Genomic DNA, 20,119 nt, shown 5'->3' with positions numbered 1-20,119 from the left:
CACTAGCAGAGAGGTTTGCTAATGTTCATCAGCCATGTGAGTGCTCAGCCCATTGCCATGTTGCTACTTGGTGCCCATATCCTGGGTGAAACACAACCATTCTTAGAATCATAGAATCCTACAGTTGTTAGGGTTGGAAAAATACCTGAGATCATGAAGTCCAATCATCGACCCAGCAATGCCAAGTCCACCTCTAAACCACATCCCCAAGTAATACATCTACTCATCCTTTTAAGTACCTTTAGAGATGGTGATTCTACCATCCCCCTGGGCAGCCTGTTCCAATGTTTAACAACCTGTTCAGTGAAGAAATCTTCCTTAATATCCAGCGTAAACCTCCCATGATGCAACCTGAGGCTGTTTCTTTTTGTCCCATTGCTATTTACCTGGGAGCTATTGCTATTTACCCCGAGCTGTCTACAACCTCCGTTCAGGTAATTGTAGAGAATGATGAAATCTTCTTCTAGGGCTTCCCAGCCTACTTGGCTACCTGTCTGCCTCTCACTATTGCCAGAGGAACACTGGGATACAGCAGGTGGCATTTTAGGAGAGGTATCACCACCGCCTCACCTTGATATGGGTATTACTATATTTGCCAAGCACGAACCAGACCCTTCTTTTTCCCTAAGGAGGAAAAGGAAAAAAAAAAAAAATTCTGGGGGTAGACCCGCCTCCACACACAACCTCTACTCCTTCGCAGAGGTACATCTGCTCTGTTGACCTGAAGTCCCCGTGGGCACAGCCGGGAGGCGGGAGCGGGGCTGGAGCGGGGCTGGCGCTCGCCGCGGCTATCGGCCCTCGCCCCGCCCGCCTCGCCCGGCGGCACCGGCGGGCCGCGGCTCTGGGCGGCGGCCGGGGCGGAGGGAGAGGAGGGGCGGCGGCGGCCGGCGGCCGGAATCGTTTCCTGGGTAAGCGCAGCGGGCTGGGAAGCGTTTCCGGAAGGCTGGCCGCATCCCGCAGCGGCTTCGGGCGCCTCCGGGGCGGGCGGCGGAGCGGCGCGCTGCTGCGGGCAGGTGAGCTCCGCGGCGGGGAGGGCAGCGCAGCGCAGCGCAGGGCAGCGCGTCCCGTGCCGCGCCGCGGCACAGCCCCGGTGCGCGCCCGCCGCTCCGCCCGGCCCGCTGCCGGTGCCACCGGGCAGGAGGCCGGGGCAGGGTCCCGCCGCCCTTGCCCGGGGCGATTCCCGCATCCCGGTCTCGGGGGTGGGGGGCCGAGGCCGGCCTGCGGTCCGCTGCCTTCCCCCGGTGAGCAGGAGCGCTGCCGCTGCCACTGCAGAGCGCCGGCCGAGCCTGCGGCGAGCGTGGGCTCTGCTCCCACCGCGGAACAGCAGCGACAGCCGGGCTGGTTCTGCCGCTGGTGATGCGGTAAAAAAGCCTGAAAATTGTGAAAGTGCCTGCAGCAGTACCTTTCTTTTTTTCTTTTTTTAATTAGTAGAATGAGCAAGTGAGCTCTGTAATTAAATCGTACTCGAGCGTTGCGTGATGGGCTACAAATGGGAGCATTGGAAAAATACAGTCCTCGGAACAAAACTTGGACCCCGTGAAAGATGCGTCTTGGAAGTTGTCAGGAATTTGCTTGGGTCCCAAGGCAGCAACGGAGCTGCTTTTCGTTGAGGCTAGAGAGACAGATAAATTGGAAAGTGTAGTGGATTGTGTTTGTACTTCACTGCTTTGCCTGCTTGTCTGCAATGTTTTATAATTCTTGGCTGGGCTTGTGCTTGCTAGGGAGGGTAAGTGTACTTCTGGCTTTAAACACAAAATAACAAAACCGAGAAAAAAACCCAACACTGCAGTGGTGATGCACTGGTAGGTTTGGTGTGTTGTGGATGCTCTGGTATCTGTACATGGTAAATGGTACCTGTAGTCAATTGCTCAGGGTAACATTACTTGCTGCAAGTTTCAGTGCTTCACCAACATCTGCTGCGTTGCCCCAAAAGCTGAATTTTGGTTGCTGCTGCAGCTTTGCTGTGTCCTCTGGCTCTGAGGTGTGCTCGTCCAGTTTGTTCTACATCCCACGTCTCGTCATTCTCCCATCTCATGCTCCAGTATTTTCTGAATGCCTGAATGAGTTGTCTGTCTTGTGTTTAAAACTATTTTCTGCTGGCATAATTGCATTTAGTTAAAATAAGAATGCAGATGGCCTAGCACTTAAAGGAAGAGCCATCCTCATACAGTGACCTTGGGACAAAATCTTGGCTGATTAATTTCCTTGCCTGGAACAGTCATGCGGAGTGTGGGTATTTTTGTTCTTCCTTTACAGTGATGAGTGTGTGATGGAATACTTTTTGGCTTGCATTTTTCTTTTTTTTTTTTTTTTTTTTTTGTCATCTAAGGGAAATCAGGGTCTGGAGAAGGCTCTTTGGGACGAGGAGTAGTTTTATCCTGTGTTATGAAGAAAACATAACTCTTGTAACAAGGAGGAAGATTCTTGGCTCTGAATCAGCATGAATGAATGTGCCTTTTCCAGCAAGTCATCTAAATAGTAGATTATAACTGTGGGAATCATTTGCTAGGAGAGGAAATGCATGGCTTGGAAACCTGGATTATTCTTTATGTTTTTTAATTCTGCAGCTAAATTGGAAATCAGTAACAAAGCTGGTAATTTTTTGTGTGATGTTGGGTAGACTCTGCTGTGCCATTGGTCAGGAGGGACAGTGACTTCCTTAGGAAATGCCTGAGGAGCCTAGAAAGGGCTGCTACAGGGTTTGAGCTGGAGAGAGTGGTGACTTCAGGAGCTTGTTAAGGGGGAATTTGAGTACTTGAGATTGCCTGCTGTAAGGATTTTTTAGCAGGTTGTGAAAAACTAAAGTGAATCCTGGTAGTTGATAGGTAATGGTGAGTAATTGAGTGATTACATCTCTGTCAGGTAGCAAGCTTTGACACAGGATGTGCAGTCATACTTGAACAAATCATCCACACTGAAAACAAACTGTACTGTACATCCCTTTCTAGTGGGACACAAAGTCCTGCCTTTGTACCCTGCTGAGAGCAAGGAGCTCCATTACTGGGAGCAGTAGAGCCAGGGATGTGCTGGGTGCACTGGCTGATCACTGACCACGTTGCTGCTATGGAGAAAGTGAAGGTGATGGTGGAGTGTGTTAGGCAGGACACAGGCAGGAGGGATGGTGGGGTGGGTGTGAGCTCCTGGGGAATGCCAGCCATGGTGGGACAGTGCAGACTGAGGCTGGAGGACAGCAGTGTCAATTATTCCAGAGAAGACAAGGAAAGCCTGGCTTGTTTAGCCTAGCAAATAAGGCTGAGATGGAATATGATTGCAGTCTGCAAGTACAGCTGGGATATAAATACTAGAAAGGGAGAGAGGAGCTATATAAGCTAAAGAACAATATTGGCATGAGAACAAATGGATATAAACTGGCATGAATAAACTTAAGCTGAAATTTACACAGTTTCTTCCCTAAATGGGCTCAGGTTCTAGAACAACCTTAAAATGAGATAAATGGGAGCAAGCCCCTTAACTGGCTCATGAGGATATGTTGAGGAAATCAGTATTATATGCTTGGCTGTGGCACTAGGAGAGAAGGCTTGGTGACTCAGGAAAAGCTTTTCTGTATGTCTGAGTTAACTTAATATAAATTTTATATGTTAGTGTTTCTTACTTTTTAAGAATTACATTCCAATCTGGTGTAAAAATGCCTGCTTCACAGCTTGTGTTGCTACATAGTTGCAATGTGCTTTCTGGCCACTTTCTGAAGTGTTTTGCATCTTTGTTTTTTTTCACCTCTAAATTAATGCATTGTCTAATAGCTGCATCAAATTATGTGGAAAGTGTTTTTCCTTAAAGTCCAAGCTGTGCAAAAGGAAACCATATGTTTGTATGTGTGAGCTGCTTCAGCTTATTAACATTCAGTTTAAAAAATGAACTGCAGCAATTCCTACCCACCCCCCCCTCCCCATAATGTAAGGAGTTTATAAATGATATGCTGTAACTGGAAGACTGGAATTAAATGAAGTTAAAACAAATTTGAAACTAGTTGAACTAGTTGTGCATGGGATTTGTGTCATTTGCTGTCCTGCAGAATAGCTGAGTTATCTGGCATGGTGGTTGCAATAGTTGAGCTTGTATGAAGTCTATAGTTGGTTTGAAAAATATTGTGTGTGCAACATGGAATAGAACCAGCTGCAGATGCTGAATATGGGTACTGTGACTGTCAGCAGTACCTGACTGCTTCTCATGATGACCAGTATCCCAGCACCTCTCTTTCCTTGTCCCATTAAGCTTTGGACAGAGATCTAATCTATGCTGTACCCAGAGATTTAAGGAGCAAAGGTGTTTTTAAAATGCTCTGTGTGGTGTCCTGCTTTAGTTGCTCAATTCTTTTTACCCTTCAGCCTGCTTTCTTTGTCTTTTGCAACCTTTTTTCTTTATTTCCTTCTTTTTTTTTTTTTTTTTTTTTTTTTTTTTTTCCCCAAGTAAGCAGATGTCAAAGGAGAAATAAGAACAGGATGCCCTTATTCAAAACCTCTTCTGTAGATACTCTCTGAACTGCTGGCTGTTCTGGGCTTGGTGTTATCAGAATTGGATGCAAGCTTTCCCTTCAAAACATTTGGTGGCTTTTGGTTCCAAATGCCTGTCTGGTGTGTCTGCAGCCTCCTGGGACCTTGTTGCAGGCTCTATGGCCTTTAGCCAGGAGTGCTGCTTGTCTGTAGTCTACATCTGGCTGTGAAAATAATTCCTTCTTTCTGCTTGGCTTTCCCTGGATTCCTGCTGAGATCACTTCCCATTCACCTGCAAGGGGGTTACAGGTGGGAGGCTGTAGAGCTCTGGCAGAGGAATTGGAGGGAAGTGTTGCTTTGCAGGGAGTGCCCTGGGATTGCTAATGGACACTGGTTTATCTGTGCCTCATCTGGTCCTGGTTGCTGAAGTCTGCTGCCAAGGGTGTAAGAGCAGACCCTACAGCAAGGTGACAGAAATGAATGTAGGAGTCTGAGTCTGCCCTGACAAAGACAGCAGACACTTGGCCTCCATCACTCTCAGGACAGTGAGTTAACCTTGTTAAAGAAAGTAGATTTTTTTATGCCACAAAAAGATGAAATTCGATTTAGAGATCTAAGGTCTAGCCTCAAAGTTCTGTCTCACAATGTTAAAACCATTTTTTCTTTAACTGAAATGTGCTGAGCTTCAGTCGTCCCTGAAAATGTGGTATTTGTTTGGATAAGTATTTAGTATGTGAGTTTTACTGTTGAACAAACCCTGCATCTGTGTGTAACACTGATTAGAGCATTTTTAAAGTGGTCTGCATACCAATTAGGATGCTTAACTAGATGCAAATATGTGCCTTTATCAGTAGTCTTTGCTGCATTTGATACTGAACACTGATCTCAGATGAGTGAAGTCGAATGCAGTTCAGTATAGGAATTCATGAATGTGAACTACTAACTTGAGTAGTAGTGCATTAAAAGTAATATGTGACAGAGGGAGGTTTCCAAGAAAATAAAATATGCAGATTTTTCTCCTGATTTCAGTCCCAGATAGCCAGTGTCTGCAATTCTGGTTTGTTTTACCTCATGAATAGTGCTATGGCTGTAAAATACTTGAAGCAAACTCCTTGCAGACTTATATTTGACAATTTAATCTGCCTGACTTCACAATTTAAAAACCTCCACTAAAATCTCAGTGGTGTCTTCCTGTAGCTATGCCAAAATAGAGTTATAACTCAGTGATTTATTACCATTTGGCTGTTCTCGTTTTCTGTAGAAGACTTAAGGGGAATCTGTTTTTCCTTTGTCTTCCTTGCTGGATTACATTGCACCCCAGATAATATACCCTGTCAGACAAAGTGTCAGCTCTGTCTGCCTTTGGGAAAATCCTCCTGGAAGCACCAGTCATGCTTCACTATATGTTTTAAGCAATTTTGCACTGTGTTTAGTTGTTTTGTTGGAGGTTTGTTTTTGTTTGCCTTTAGTGCAAGTGCAGTTTAATTTTCAAAGGCACCAAAAGGAGCGTTTCTAAAGTACTTCTGCAGATTTCAAGTGTAGATGATGTGTTTAAAAATACCATTTGGATTTAATGTTGGTGTTAAAATATGCTTCATGCAGTACTCTTAGTCACAACTGTTTTTTTCCTTGTATCTATTGGCTGGTTATAGAGAGGTTTCCTTATGTAATTACTGTGTGAAGGACAGATTCCAAAGAGAAGGAAATTGACAGGCATTAATGTACCTTACCTTTATGAATTAACTTGTTTCAACAGAAGAAACTATCATAAACTTTGTGTATTTTGTTGTTGCCATCTGTTGCAGAAACACATCCTTTCTTTGCAGTGTTATCAGGATAGGAAGCTCTCCAAACAGTTCTTAAATGGCAGTCATTACTGTGACTAATATTGACACAAATTAGCTAAGACTTTTTTGGAAACCTTGTAAGTATAATTTCTGAGTTGAAGGGAGATGCTGCAGGGTTTTTACAGGCCAGGTGCAGAATTCAGCAAATTAGAAATTTGACATTAAGCCATCCTATATATTTAATCTATAATTTCATTTACCCAAACTAGTGCTTCCACTTTGTAAGGAAATGGAAGAACTAGTTTGGGTAAATATGGCAACTAATTCATTGCTCTTGTGTTTACACTTGCCTTGTTAATTCTATTTGCAAAGAGGTTTACTGTTAGGAAGAGGTATTTCTTAGCAAGGTGTTGAATTGTGTGGCTATGGAGGAAGCTGTGCAGACAGCCACCATGAAATGTGAAAGAGAACTGCAAGGAAGAGAATAAGGAGGAGGAATGCTCTGCCATGGAGAACTTGGCACTTGACAGATCAAAATTGTATTTAAATGTGGCATAATGGAAAGAAAGTTTAATTAAGTTGTTTAAATGAGTTGGAGATAAATATAAATAGGCCACAGTCTATGAACTTACAGCAAGTTTCATCTGGAAATAAACACAGTGGACAGCCTGGGTGTTTGGGATGCATGTGGCATTAAGAAAATCTTAAACACTATGTGATCATCTTGTCTTGTTGGCACCCTGCAGGTCTCCTGTGTGAACAGGAGAGGCAGGATCCCCATGGTTTTTTGTTGGTGTTTTTTTTGTTGTTATTGTTGTTCTCCCTGATACCCATCTGGGTGTAAAACCTTTGGGGAATGTGAGAGCTCACCAGGTCAGGCACGCTGGTGGAGTCACAGCTTGGGAAATCACTCATATTTTTTGAGTCCTGTGGGAGCCTGCTTGCCTTTTTCTTCTTTTTTTTTTTTTTTTTTTTTTTTTTTTTTTTTTTTTTTTTTCTCCTTTCTTTCCCTCTCTCTTTTTCCCACCACAATTCAAGAAAATGGTGAAACAACACGAGAACCATCAGTAAAGGAAGTGGTTCGATACAGCTGTATATGAAAAAATACATGTACTCAGACGAACAGGATTTTAATTTTTTTTTTTTTTTTTTTTTTTTTTTTTTTTTTTTGAGAAGTTTGACATGCATTCTCTTAACAAGTTCTCCAATTTAGGAAAAATGTTTGACACTTGTGTATTTGAAAAGAGAAACATTAGAAAAAACCCACATTTTTAATTATATGATGTTTGCTTCTTGGAAATGTTTGAGATCGGATTTATTGTTAGATAACTTTGTAGGTTGGTAAGGTGGCTAAACAAAGGATATTGAAGTAACACAAAATAATGTTTGCTTTAAGCATGTGTTATTATTTAAGCATGTACAAGAGCTGCTAGCAAACAATGCTTAATTATGTGTGTGTGTGTGTTTTAACCTTATTTTTGTAATCTTTTCATGCTTTTTATGTCAACACTGACATATGTAAACTTTTTCAGTGAAATATCCTGTATATTTCCTTTTGCAAGGATGGATTTAAACACGGGTAAAAATGATGATTCTGTTTCTGCCAAAGTACAGGAAGCTTTCTGGTGGAGGCATATGAGCATTTAGGGACCAGTAATTCTTTTTTGAAAACCAATATAGATATGTCCTAAAGTGATAAAGATGATGCTGTTTGTCAGGGAAATGGCTTAGGTGTTCCCTGGGAAGTTTGTCTTTGCAGCCCAAGAGCATCTCCATATTGTGATGCCCTTGCACTGAAGTGTAACTCTCGATGGCAGATCACAGAAAATTCGGGAATTCTCAGTGAGGGGTCTGTGGGGAAGGGGATCAAGAGGGGCAGTTAGGAGACACAATGAGGCTTGATGCCAAGGAAGTCCTGAACTCACGGGTTCCTCAGAGCACTGTTAAAGGTTTTTCCTGTTGTTTTCTGTTTTGCTTTGGGCTAACACTCATCCAGCATATGTTCCATGTTAGTTCTGAAATCCAGTCTCCCTGCTCTGGTTTTGGCCAGCCAGTGTGTGGAAACATGTGATATGGTTTTACTTCCTTGTTTTTAGGCAGAAAAAAGGGGGATCCCTCAGTGCTCCCCTGGTCTCACCTGCAAGTCAGGAGATGATGTTTGTTCTCCCTCCTTTCCCATGTGTGTGCAGATGTTACAGGGAGGGAACAGCTGACAGGATATGGTGAGGCACATTCCAAAATCTGCTGTTTGCCTACTAGCAGAGGCTCTGGTGACCCTTGCAGCTCAGAGATGGAGCAGCTGGGAGCTGCCACTGTCCCTGCCTCGCAGTAACCCCGAGGCTTTGTGAGCAGTCTCCCCTGCCAGTGTCTGGAGAGGCCCAGGAGCTGGAGCTGGCTGCCTGCCATCCTGCAGCACAGTGCCTGCCTCTGCTGCTGCCAGACCTGCAGGTAGGAGTGCTGGCTGGCCAGAAAACATTTCGTGGGTTTATCCAAAATAAATATCTGATTTTGCACGGCTGAGGCTGAAATTCTTCAGCTGCACCTCCTGCTAGAGCAGAAGAGAAAGCCTCCTTTTTGTCACAGTGCTTTTCTAAGCTTCTGTGCATATGCAAGGTAAAGCTATTATTTTCCTAAATTTAAAGTTTGGTTCCTGCTTCCTTGAATTGTGATGGATGTCTGGATCTATACTGCTTTGAAAACCTGTTTGAAGACATGTACCCAAACTTCTCTGAACCTCCCAAAAGGCTCACAATCGAGGCATTTAGCTGATTTTTTTGCTTCTGCTTTGTGCTTCTACACAGTCCTTGAAGCATAAATATAGAGCTGGAAAAAATAGCACTTGCTCTGGTATCCTAGCTTGCACTGGGACTTAAATTAGGAAATGTGAGCTTCTGCTGTAAATCAGAAATTTGAGTTTCTAGCCTCTTAATTTTTGGCCTGATAAATCCTATTACTCCTCAAAAGCTGTAGAGGTTCATATCTCGAAGTCCCAAGGTTGTTTTAAATCTGTGGGTTAAATAACACATATGCAAAGGTTTAAAATAAGACTGTCAGCCCACACATCGTGCCAGCTGTAAAACCAAGACTGGACACTGTGGGGCTGATTCAGGATGTGCAGATCTGAGTTCAAGCCTGACTAGTGTCGAGCTTTAGCTTCAACTGCCTAAACTGCCTTTGCTGCAGTACAGGGATGGAAAATTCACGGGTTACTGATGTTTGTGTTGGTGTCATTAGTTCTCCCAGAGTAATGGGGTGGATAGTTTTGCACAGTGTCATCAGGCTGTCCTAGAGAGCTCTTGCTTGGCACACAGTGTGAGCATGTCCAGAGTTTTCCTAGAGCACCATTGCTTGGCACATGGCATGAGCATGCCCTGAGTTCTCCCTGTTGCTGAGTGCAAATACTTGATAACTTCCTCAGGCAGCCAATGTTCAAATAGGGAACTGGGCTTTCCCCATTCTGGGGTTGTTCTTTCAGCTGAGGTTGCAAGCAAATGTTTTAAGCATGGGTAGATGCAATGTGCTGTTATGGCAGGATGTGAATACTCCTTGCACAAGGTGAGATTGAAAGGAGGTGTTGAATTCTAGATCTATGATGGCAGAGGATGAAACTGAATAGATGTTAAAAACTGACAGAGGAGGTGCTCTAAGGTGAGTGATACACATACCTTGCAATTCCAAGATGAAGATACTGGTACTCCCAAAGGCTGGCTCAGGAAAGGCACCTGCCAGAGCACTCAGGTGGAGGCAGGAGCTAGTACATAAATAGATTAAGATAATTTTAATTACACAGAGGAGCTGCGCAGAAATGCAACAGTAAAATAAGTCTTTTGCAGCCAAAGCCACTTTCACAGAGTTAGATGCTAAACTGGATATAAAACTTCTGTGAAGCCGTGGGGAGGCATAGTCTGTGCTATGTACAATATAAACCCATTTAAAAATGTTTTCTAGGTTTTTTTCTTTTCTCTCCTTGACTGTTTTAAGGTCAGGCCAGGGTTTATTCTGTAAGAATTTAAGTACCGAAATATGAAAGTAATTGTTTAGTTTTGCAGCAACTGAAGTTTCCACATGAGAGTTTCACATATAATCTGTGTTCCTTTGCATTTTCTTGGTTATTCGTAATGTGGTAGCCTTTATTACCTCTAATTCAGTAGCATAAGCTACCTCAAATGCTTTCACAGCACAGCAGGGAGTTTTAATAGGCTGTGAGAGACCCTGTGCTAAGCTTGTCAAGTGGCCACAGCTGTTTGGTAAAAATGGATGATTAAAAAAATAGTGTTTTCCAAAGGCTTGTAAGTTGAGTGTGACAGGCTCATTGATTAGCCATGTTTCTACCTCTCTCAGAAGCAGTGGGTGAAAGAACTTTTTCTTTGAAGCAGAGCAGTGCACAAATGAACGCTTGACTCTTGAGGAGGCTTGTACTTTCTTACCTCAGATGGTATCTTCACAGAATACAGGAAATGATAGTAAAATTATTAGTGTAATTATTATTATTATTTTGAAATGGGTGTTGTCGAGATTTTTTGGGGTAACTAGAAGGCAACACAATATCTTAAACTTGATAAGATGTTTCAATTTGAAGCAAAATGCTTTGAATTGAAGAGCACATCATACTTTTACAAGGTGAAGTAAGGCAGCTGTAGTAGATTGGTTTTACTGAGTGTCTGCTGAGGATTGACAGAGGCATAGCAGGGTAGTGAAATGGCAGTGTGGGTTGGATACCCTCTGATGGGGAGCAAGTATTTACAAAAAAAAAGGCAGCTCTACTGGGAAGTCTAGCTCTAGTGCTGTTGTTTTCTTAAGGGTCACCAGGGATGGCTTCAGAAACTGGGCTTATTTTAGAGCAGGAGCTTATTATCAGAATCAAGATCACAAAAATCACTTCTTGCCCCCTAAGAGAAGTAGTGTTAGGAGGCTTTTACATGCTCATTTACTTCATGATATTAGAATTTCTGTGTTTAAAACAACTTTTTTCCTGAAACGTTTGTCTTCAAAGATAAAACCAAAGTCTTTAGAATGTTAGCATGGCATTGGCAGCTTTTAATTACATGCTGTGAGTACAAAGTTAAGAAATAACATGCTAACAGGAATTTTTAGATCTGCTGCTTTTTTCTGTTGTCACATGGATTTCATCACATTAATACGATTTTTGATAATTACACCCTTGACCCAGTTACTCTTTTTTATACTTTCATTTCCACATTGAGTCAGGCAAGCACAAACATTTAATGTATTAGAAATGAGAAGTTTTGTCTTCGGAAATGAATCACAGTGGAAGGGAAAGAGGGAGAACAGCAAATCTTGTGATATTTTTTTTTTTTTGCCTGCATTCTAAGTGAAATTGTTAGGTACATGCTGTGTTTAGGTCCTACCACACTGATGGAATTTCCCCCAAATACTGATTGTGATAGATGAGTTTTTTTAAACTGCATTAATTTTCTGAGCTGAAACTTTGGATGCCAGTTGCATGTCAGCAGTGATTGTGTTGCCAAAGGAGGTCTGCCACCACTCAGGCAAATGGAATGTTCTGGACTTTACTCCTGTGAGATGGTAATTGATTTCTGGCCCATATTATAAAGGCAGAAGAAGGTATTATAAAAAAGAAAAGGTGTTTTTTGAAAGAAGGATTAATTACCATAATAATCTCCTGTGTAGGCCCATTGGTAATATAAAAGAAACTAATCAATTTTTTTTCCCCTGAGGATAAAAATAAATATAATAATAGAAGTGATGGTAGTATAGCAGACACTTTGAGATTGCTTTTATTGCAGATGATCTGTTTTCTTGAATATTGACAGGTAATCATTATCACTTAGGTCCTTCTGTCTTTGTCTAGAGGAAACAAATCTTTTAGCCTCCATCCTGGTTTTGTGTAAATCATTAATTGCTCTTCTGTTTCATTAAGCTGCAGCCAACCATCAGATATGGGATCATATTGTCATTATTATTAAGGAACTCTGATGCTTTAATTACACTTGTGCCACACTTTTTAGTGCTAATAAAGAGAGATTATATACTGCCTGTGCTTCCAGGCAGTCATAATGAGCATATACTGGGATTTTTCTGTGAATTTTTGAGTGACTATTATTAAGACTGTCATGTATACATAACCTTTCAGCATACAGAGCATAAATTGCTGTTTCAACTAAACTTAGGATATATAAGCAGTAGAGCTTTGCTCCAATGAATTGATTCTCACACTCTCAGGTCTCACATGTCTCTTTCCCATCATGCAGTGACTTAACACTTCTCAAGGCCTGTGACAATTGTGCTTCTCTGCAATTAGTTGCTTGACTAATTCCCCGTGTTGGTGGTTACTGGTGGTTACAGAGGTAGCAATGCTGTTGCTCTATACTAGGTATTTTGTAAAGAACAGAAATTAATAGGTATATTTTGTTGTGGAAAATGTGGATTTCCTTGAGGTGACTTTTCATATTGGTAGGTAAAACACAAACTTTGAATTTCTCCTTCTCAGCAGATTGCTGCTTCTTGGAGTAAGTGAAAAAGAAGCTGTAGGAAAAGGTGTAATTTTCTTGGGTGACTAATTATATTTTTTATTCTCTGTATAGAAAGGCTTGAGTTGGAAGGGACCTTAAAACTCATCTTGTTCCAACCCCCCCTGCCATGGGCAGGAGCACCTTCCATTGAGCAGTTTGCTCAAAACCCCATCCAACCTGGCCTTGAACACTTCCCCAGGGATGGGGCACTCACAGCTTCTCTAGGCAATCTGTTCCAGTTCCTCACCACCCTCACAGTAGAGAATTTGTTCCTAATATCTACTCTAAACCTACTCTCTTTTGGCTTGAAGCCTTTTCTGTTTTTCCTGTCACTATATCCTATTTCTTCATCTTTCCTGTAGACTCTGAAAAAGAACTTGCTGGGTTGTTTTTTTTTTTAAACCTCTACTCTGAGCAATGAAATACTGTTGCCATTCTTTGCATATTTCTTGAATTTGTTCTAATAGAATATAAACATGTGTAAAAGTTATTTATTTTCGAAAGTGGTAAGAGCCCTGATGTTTTTGAAGCACAGTGTGTGTTTACAGGAGAAACAGTCAGACTTTAGTTTTTAAACAGATATTAAAGGAAATAATATTTATAGCCTTGTATGGAAAATGCAGCATAAGTTAATCTGTTGGTGGACTATGTCAGAGTAAATGACTCTTAATTTTCTTTTTCTTACCCTAAGATGTGAGTCAGGATTAGTATTTTTATTTCATCTGGTCTTTAATGAAAGATTTATGTCAGTCACTGGAGTTACAAAGCAGTTAAGGGTTGTACTAAAGGGGAAACAAGAGAAGAACAAAGGAGATGCCTGGATTTGGGAAGACTAGGGGTGGGATGTTGCAAAAAAAATAGTTCCTGGGCTTCGAACTTTTTGTGGCTATATGGTTTCCCAAACTGTGGTCACAGCTTCCTCTTTGGCTGCTCTGAGGTGAATTCCAAAAGATTCAGCAGAGTTTGGTGTTTCTTTGGCACCAAACCCCAACCAGTGAAACTCACCTTTCACTGAATACATATTTATAATAACAGTGTGTTAAATACAGAAGGTTGTACAATGTGTTAATATTTATTAAATACTATAATTATCTGAATTTATAAAGTTCATAGTCGTGTTGTGTGTGACCTGTGTAACTTGGAACCCTGCAGGTTTGGGGCTTAATTTGTGTATTAGAGTCGCCTGTCTTAAAAATATCAAAGGATACCTCCTCTCCCTGATGTTTTTGAGTGTCAGTGTAGCATTATGGTGTGTAAGTGATTTGTATCTTTGAACATAGTGCTGGAGAAGGATGTGTGCCAGGATTTCCCTGCTCTCAGCTTTCCCAGTTCATGGTATGTAAGTTATGGGCTGCCATATCCAACCCATGGAGATAGAAGTGATGATCCAAGTACTGTCTTCTTGTTCCTTGCATGGCAAATCAAGGTGGCTCTGTAAGGTCAACAGAGAAGATATTAGAGCAAGAGTGAGGGTTGGCTTCTCTAAAAACTTTTCTGTACTTAAAATTTTATGGCAGCAATTCATGATTTTATGTAGACAGTCAGTGGAGAACTTTTAATACATGTGGCAAGAGCTATCCTGTGTTAGACTCAAAGAGCAGTGTAGAAAATAAACTTTTCCTGTCTAAAGAAAAGCATTTGCCACCCTTATTACTGATGGGTGGTATGCTAATTCAAAGTAACCCATTGGAATTGGCATGAGTAAGATAAGATGGAGGAGAAGTGTTAGCTTTGAGTCACTCATGGTTAGGAGTTAAATATGGCATTGTGCATTCTTAATTCTGTAAATGATGTTTCCAAAATTCTTGAAAAGACCTTTGGATCTGAATAGTTTTGGATACTGCTATTAAGTTACAACAAGGATTTTGATGTTCTGGGAAAACACTTTTACCTGCCAGGATAATATTTGTTCATTTCTCATAGCAGTATGTGGTTCTTTTGGCTTTGCTTTTGCATTTTAGGCAGTACTTTAACTTCTTCAGTATTTGATTTTGGCCTGCTGGTGCTAGTAGAATGGATGTGCTGAAGTATTTCCCTCTGATATAAGTGGACCCTGAATTGTGTGTGAAAGCCACATCACTTTATTCATACAAAATGATGCCTCTCCCTCCCCAAGGTGGACATTGGGTCTTGACATTGGGTCATTTACAAAATGCAGAGTGCATAGACAGCTTTGTTCTTCCTTGAAGTATCTTGCTCTGAGCACTTTGGCTTTAGGCTGACAGTGTCCAAGCATCAGCCAAGTTGGAGCATGTTTTTGATGTTCTTTCCTGGCAGACAGTGAGACCTTTGTAGTTTCTGGATTGTTTTTCAGAGATATGCTTTTATTCTAGTGATTCAGCCGGTACTTAAAAAAAAATGATATATATCCAAAACCCATGAGAAACCACTCATAGTGGGTGGGGACTGGAGTTTGAATCAAATTGGTGACATTTTGAGATCAAGATATGCTTTAATTTAAAATATTCTCTTAATTCTTGCAATAAAGCATAATTTTTGCTACAGAGCAGCTGCAAAACACAAGGTAAAATTTCCCTATGCAAAAGATTTATTGGCTGCTTTTTTTCTTTCCTCCCCTCCTAAAACAATCTGCAGTATGTTGTGTTGTAGAGTAGCTGTGTTTGAGCTCAAAAGTGTTTAGCAATGCTTAGCTGACTGCCATGGGTTTGATACAGAGCAGTGTTCCAAAAAAAGCGTGGCTTTGTGTGGAAGGCAGGAGCACAACAGACAGTAACTAATGGGTTTTGTACACGATGCAATGGGAGTAGGGTCAGGGAAGCTGTGGCACAGAGCAGAGGAGCTGTAAGCACATGTGCTGTTGGATATTTCAGTTTGCTGTGGTGGGTTGGACCATAAACATCTCTCCCTGTTTCCCTTTTTGTGTTTTGCTCCCTGCCAAGGCAGATGTAAACTTGCAGTGTTATTTGAGGTTTCTCTGTACAGATGTACCTTTTAAGTGCAATTAGGGCAGAACACCTCCTTCCCTGATGGGTAACCTGGAGTAGCATTGCTCATGTCCCTGTGTGACCAGAAGCAGAGAGAAAGATTAACAAACACTTTCCTGCTGTTTAAACTTTCTCCCAGATTGAAATGGATAGGAAAATTCAGTGCAGTTGATTAGCTCTGATTTTCCCCCCTTGCCCCAAGCAAATGATTAAGGTTGCTGTTAAATTCACCCCATTCTCTGTTAAGCCTCCCTCCCTGGTCATATTAAACTGCCTAGCTCAAGTAGTATTTTTCGTGTTGGTAGAGGAAAGCATTATATTGAGAAAAACACTTTATTGTGGAACAATTTCAAAATTATATGGAAACATAGTATTAAGCAACCAGTAAAGTTACTTGTGTTGCAAGATATCAGAACAAAGGAGTTATGGATGTTGCGTATCTGCCATGAAGGTGCCTGCCTTCAGTTCCTGCATAACCACTTTGTGCTTAATCACTAAAGGATCTGTCTGCATTGGCAATGCTGGGGAATTTAACACATGCTCTAATGTCTAGTTTATGTAAGGATTCCTACATACTTCAAATACTTGGTAACTGTGCTTATGTGTTTTGGGGGAAAAAGTGAAGGGGGGTGGCTTGAGTGATGTTGTTCAGTTAGTAGTAAAATAGTTACACATCTGTCTTTTCTTACTGAGTCAGATTTGAGATATAGATGCCCTTAAGGCACTGCTTTCCATAGTCCCTGGGGAAATTTCTCCACCTGGATTCTTAGCACTGGTGTTCAAACTGCCAGCTGCAATCTAGTGTTTGGTCATGTAAGAGATAACTAGCATGGTAGATACATCTACAGGATCGTGTGACATCCAGGAACTGGCAAGAGGGAAATTCCTCTGGCTGTTGGTTTACTTGTAGGTCAACTCTTCTTTTATTTTGGATGGTTTAGTGAAGAAAAGACTTTGAATGAGTGCCAGGCTATTCTCCTTGCAAAACTAGTCAACAGATTGTTTAAGAACTCATAAACAGCAGGAATTAGCAGCCTGGCAGCCTAAGCTGTTACAGGCTTTGAATAGCTTGTGCTGGGGAGCATTTTTCCTTTGCTTTGTCAGGACAGCTACCTTTTACCATAGTCATTTATGCTCCTGGCAGGATTTGCAAACACATCCAGTTGCGTTTGGCTCGACTCCTGTTGCTGTGGTGTTTTCTTTTTCCGGGGTGGCTTTAGATGCAATTCAACACCTTTTATCAATCTGGCCTTACCACAGCATGGAAACAAGAAAGGCTTGCATAGAAAGTCACTGACTAGATCCATTCTCCCAGCATGGATCTTTTTGGCCACTGAGGAAGGGAAAGCCCACCAGCCCAATGGCAACACAAGAGGCAGCATTGTAATGGAGAAGCTTTCCCTGTTGCTGAGTGCTGGTTTTAAGTTAGAATGGAAGACTTTCTTATACATATTAAGTTTTTTTGTGTTCTTGAGTAAAAGGAGGGCTTCTTTTCTGAAGTTACCTAATGCCCTGAAATACGTGCAGTTAGCAGTTCACCAAAGTTGTGATAGATCAGTACATTTCAATGAAAACCACAGTGTTCATGGCTAAGAATACCTTTCATGAACTTCCTGTTCAGCTCTTTAAAACCATTAATATTGAGGTGTTCTGTTCCAACTCCTTTCTCATTGTAAAAGGTTTTTTGGTTTGGTTTTTTTTTTTTTTTTTTGTGCCTTAAAAACTGCACTCTTCATTTTAAATGAACTTAAGAATTTCATTTAAGAGAGGTTGAAACAAAAGGATAAAAATTTAATTTGTTTTATTTTTCTCTATTCCATTTCTTTCCAGACCCCGTGCTCTTCTGAAGAGCAAAGAAGCTGGGGGGTGGGGGTTATAAAGTGAAGGTTAGGGGCTTAGATGCAAGTACAGCCATTCCATCTGCAGGGGTACAAGAAGGGTGCTTGCTGTTATCTCTTCCAAAAGAAATCTCTTGAAAACCTTCAAAGACCCATTCAGACTAAATGTAATGTGTGGCTTTAGATTCATGCTGTTTTTCCAAAACCTTCAGGCCCACATCACTGAGCACAGATGAAAAGAATATGTGGAGAAGTAAGAGGAAGAATGACAGGCTTCTCACTGCAGCCATCTGCACCTTAACTTGGTGCTCTTACTATTACAAAAGCAGTGTGTGGCATTCTTGGTTGTAAAAGCTGGATGTGGAGGAGGGTTGCATTCTGCTTGGTGTTTCTAGCTGAAGACATGCATGTTGAATAATTAAAAGAACAATTTGGGAAAGATGTTGCTTATGTGACTTCAGTGTTGGGGTAGTTGTGGTTGATGTGTCTGTGATGTGAGGATGGTAATAGCCTTCTTAACTTGAGTAAAAGTTGTGTAGCTTAGTACTTCAGAGCTTCTTTTTGACAAGTTAAGATAAAAGATACACACTGTGGTTAATGAAGGAATAGTGATGATAGGAAAAAAGTACTATCAGACACTGTTTTAACAGCTGTGGTTTTTATGATAAAGACAAATCCCTTCACATAAGACAAACTGCAGTTTAGTAATTAAGCCTGTTTTGAATATAAATTTATATTTAAATCTGAGAGGAAGCTTTTGTCTGTCTCCCTGGAGCTGTGTGAAATCCTTTGAGGGAGAAGGGAGGGAGTGCTTAGAAAGTAATTTCTGATATTAAATGGCTTCTGAAAAGCTAGGCTCATCAAACCCTGAATTTGGGGTTTGGAAGTTAGTGAAAAACTTTGCAGAGGAGCAGCTGATTCCAGGGTGCCGGAGGTCAGCTGGCCTGGAGTACCCTTTGTCCCCAGGCATCCCTCCTTGTCCCATTCCCCTGCTGAAGGAGGGACTGGTGGGATGCTGGGGGCTGCCTGCTGCCTACAGCCACTGGCACTGCTGCAGCCCCTCTGGAGTTCTCTGGCCAGGGTACTGTGAAGCTGAACAAATTCGATTGGTAGCCAGGCTTGTAACCAATTAGGCACAAGGTGAAAAGAACAAGTGAGAAAACCAAAAAGTGATGGCTGGTGTGAAATATCACCAGGGCTTCATTAAGGGACTTATGATTTATGCTATTCAGCATCTTCATCCCTGTGGGAGCCAGGGCTTCCATCACAAGTGCTGCAAAGGCTGACTTGGTTGTATCCCTACATCTAAACATCCTTTGCACATTTGAGGGTGTCCTGTGCTTCTAAAATAATGGTTTCTGTATCTCTGCTCTGTCTGGTGCGGATTTTTACCTCCCCCTTGCCCCTAAGAGCCTCTAGTCTTAACATTTAGTCGAAGTCTGATTTATTCAGGTCCTCTAACTTTGTACTTAAAAGGTATGAACAATTTTATACAGTGCTTAGAGAAGTTGTGTACTCACAGTTTGTACTCAGCACACTTTTTTTTAAAATTTTTTTTGGAAGAAGAGAAATGCGAAGAGCGTGAATTAGAGTTCAGATATTTTCCTCCTGTTGTGCTCAGTGTGAGAGAGGGAACCCAAAATCTGGAGGGAAAAGCTGTTGTTATGGCAGCAGAAAGAATTTTTAATTGAGACTTGCTATTCAGATGTCGCTTTCATGTTTCCTATTTCAGTCTTGAAATAGGTCTGTGTATTATGTGATGAAATAAATGACTTTTTAATAAGCATATAACTAGTATCTCCCAAAACTCTGTAATTTAGTCACTTATGTGAATAATAGCACATGATATATAATGGTATGTTGCCTCAATTTTCCAAACTCTATTAGAAAGGGCAATGATGCACAAATGTATAACTTCATTAGGTCTTTATATTTAGTACTTTGCAGCCCTTTATACAGATATCTTTATTTGTACTGCAATGCAATTGAGTTGCTGGCATAATCATCTGAGCAGTTAGGCTCCCCAATTATGATTGCAATGAGTCTGCAGAGATTAATGAATACAACAACTTCTCTAGGTTTAAATTTTCTTTCCATTGAACAAAATGTGCTGGAAAGAACAGTTGGGAAAAATAATCTGGTTTTAACTTACTGGGTTAGCATGTGGCTTCTGTCTGAATGGAAACATTGGCTCTTAGCATCTGCATAACACAGCTGCCTCATGGATGGGGCTTTCCTCTGAGATGTTCCTCTGGGCTCTGACATGCAAGGGTGTTAGTGATTCCAGTTCCCTCCACTTGACCTGCAGAGTTGCTGTGTAAGGGGGATTTTCACTCCAGTATAATGGAGAGAGTAAACTTCCACTCTGTTTCTGGAGAGGACTAACAAGGCTTCTCAGTGGAGTATGTTTAGTCTGGGGTCCTTGAGCACCCTGAGTCCTTGCAGTGGGTGGGATTTCAGAAAAATCAAAATGTTCTCATTTTAAGTGCTTTTTTCCTCCATTTTTTTTTTTTTTTTTGCCTTCCCTCCTTCCAGTGTGCTGCCCACAGTGAAATGTTGTATCCAGTGATGTACAATTTGCCACAGAAGTCACCTGTATTTTCC

General features: G+C 41.5%; 1 protein-coding gene across 13 annotated transcripts in view; it reads left to right on the top strand.

The window, feature by feature from the left end:
• Positions 1-847: 847 nt before the first annotated feature.
• The window catches only part of APBB2 (amyloid beta precursor protein binding family B member 2), a 159,631-nt gene continuing 140,359 nt past the window's right edge, over positions 848-20,119 (top strand). For 3 of the 13 annotated variants that reach the window (XM_079306895.1, XM_079306898.1, XM_079306890.1), the window contains exon 1: positions 849-908. The gene's annotated coding sequence lies outside the window, so the exon portion shown is untranslated. Of the gene's footprint in view, positions 1,014-8,567; positions 8,687-20,119 lie in introns of those variants that run through there. The other 10 variants (XM_079306891.1, XM_079306897.1, XM_079306896.1 and 7 more) reach the window with 7 other exon arrangements.

The sequence above is a fragment of the Erithacus rubecula genome (assembly GCF_903797595.1).
Source record: "Erithacus rubecula genome assembly, chromosome: 5".
Lineage (NCBI taxonomy): Eukaryota > Metazoa > Chordata > Aves > Passeriformes > Muscicapidae > Erithacus > Erithacus rubecula.
The sequence above is the reverse complement of the archived record's forward strand: the minus strand, read 5'-3'. Positions and strand labels throughout refer to the sequence as shown.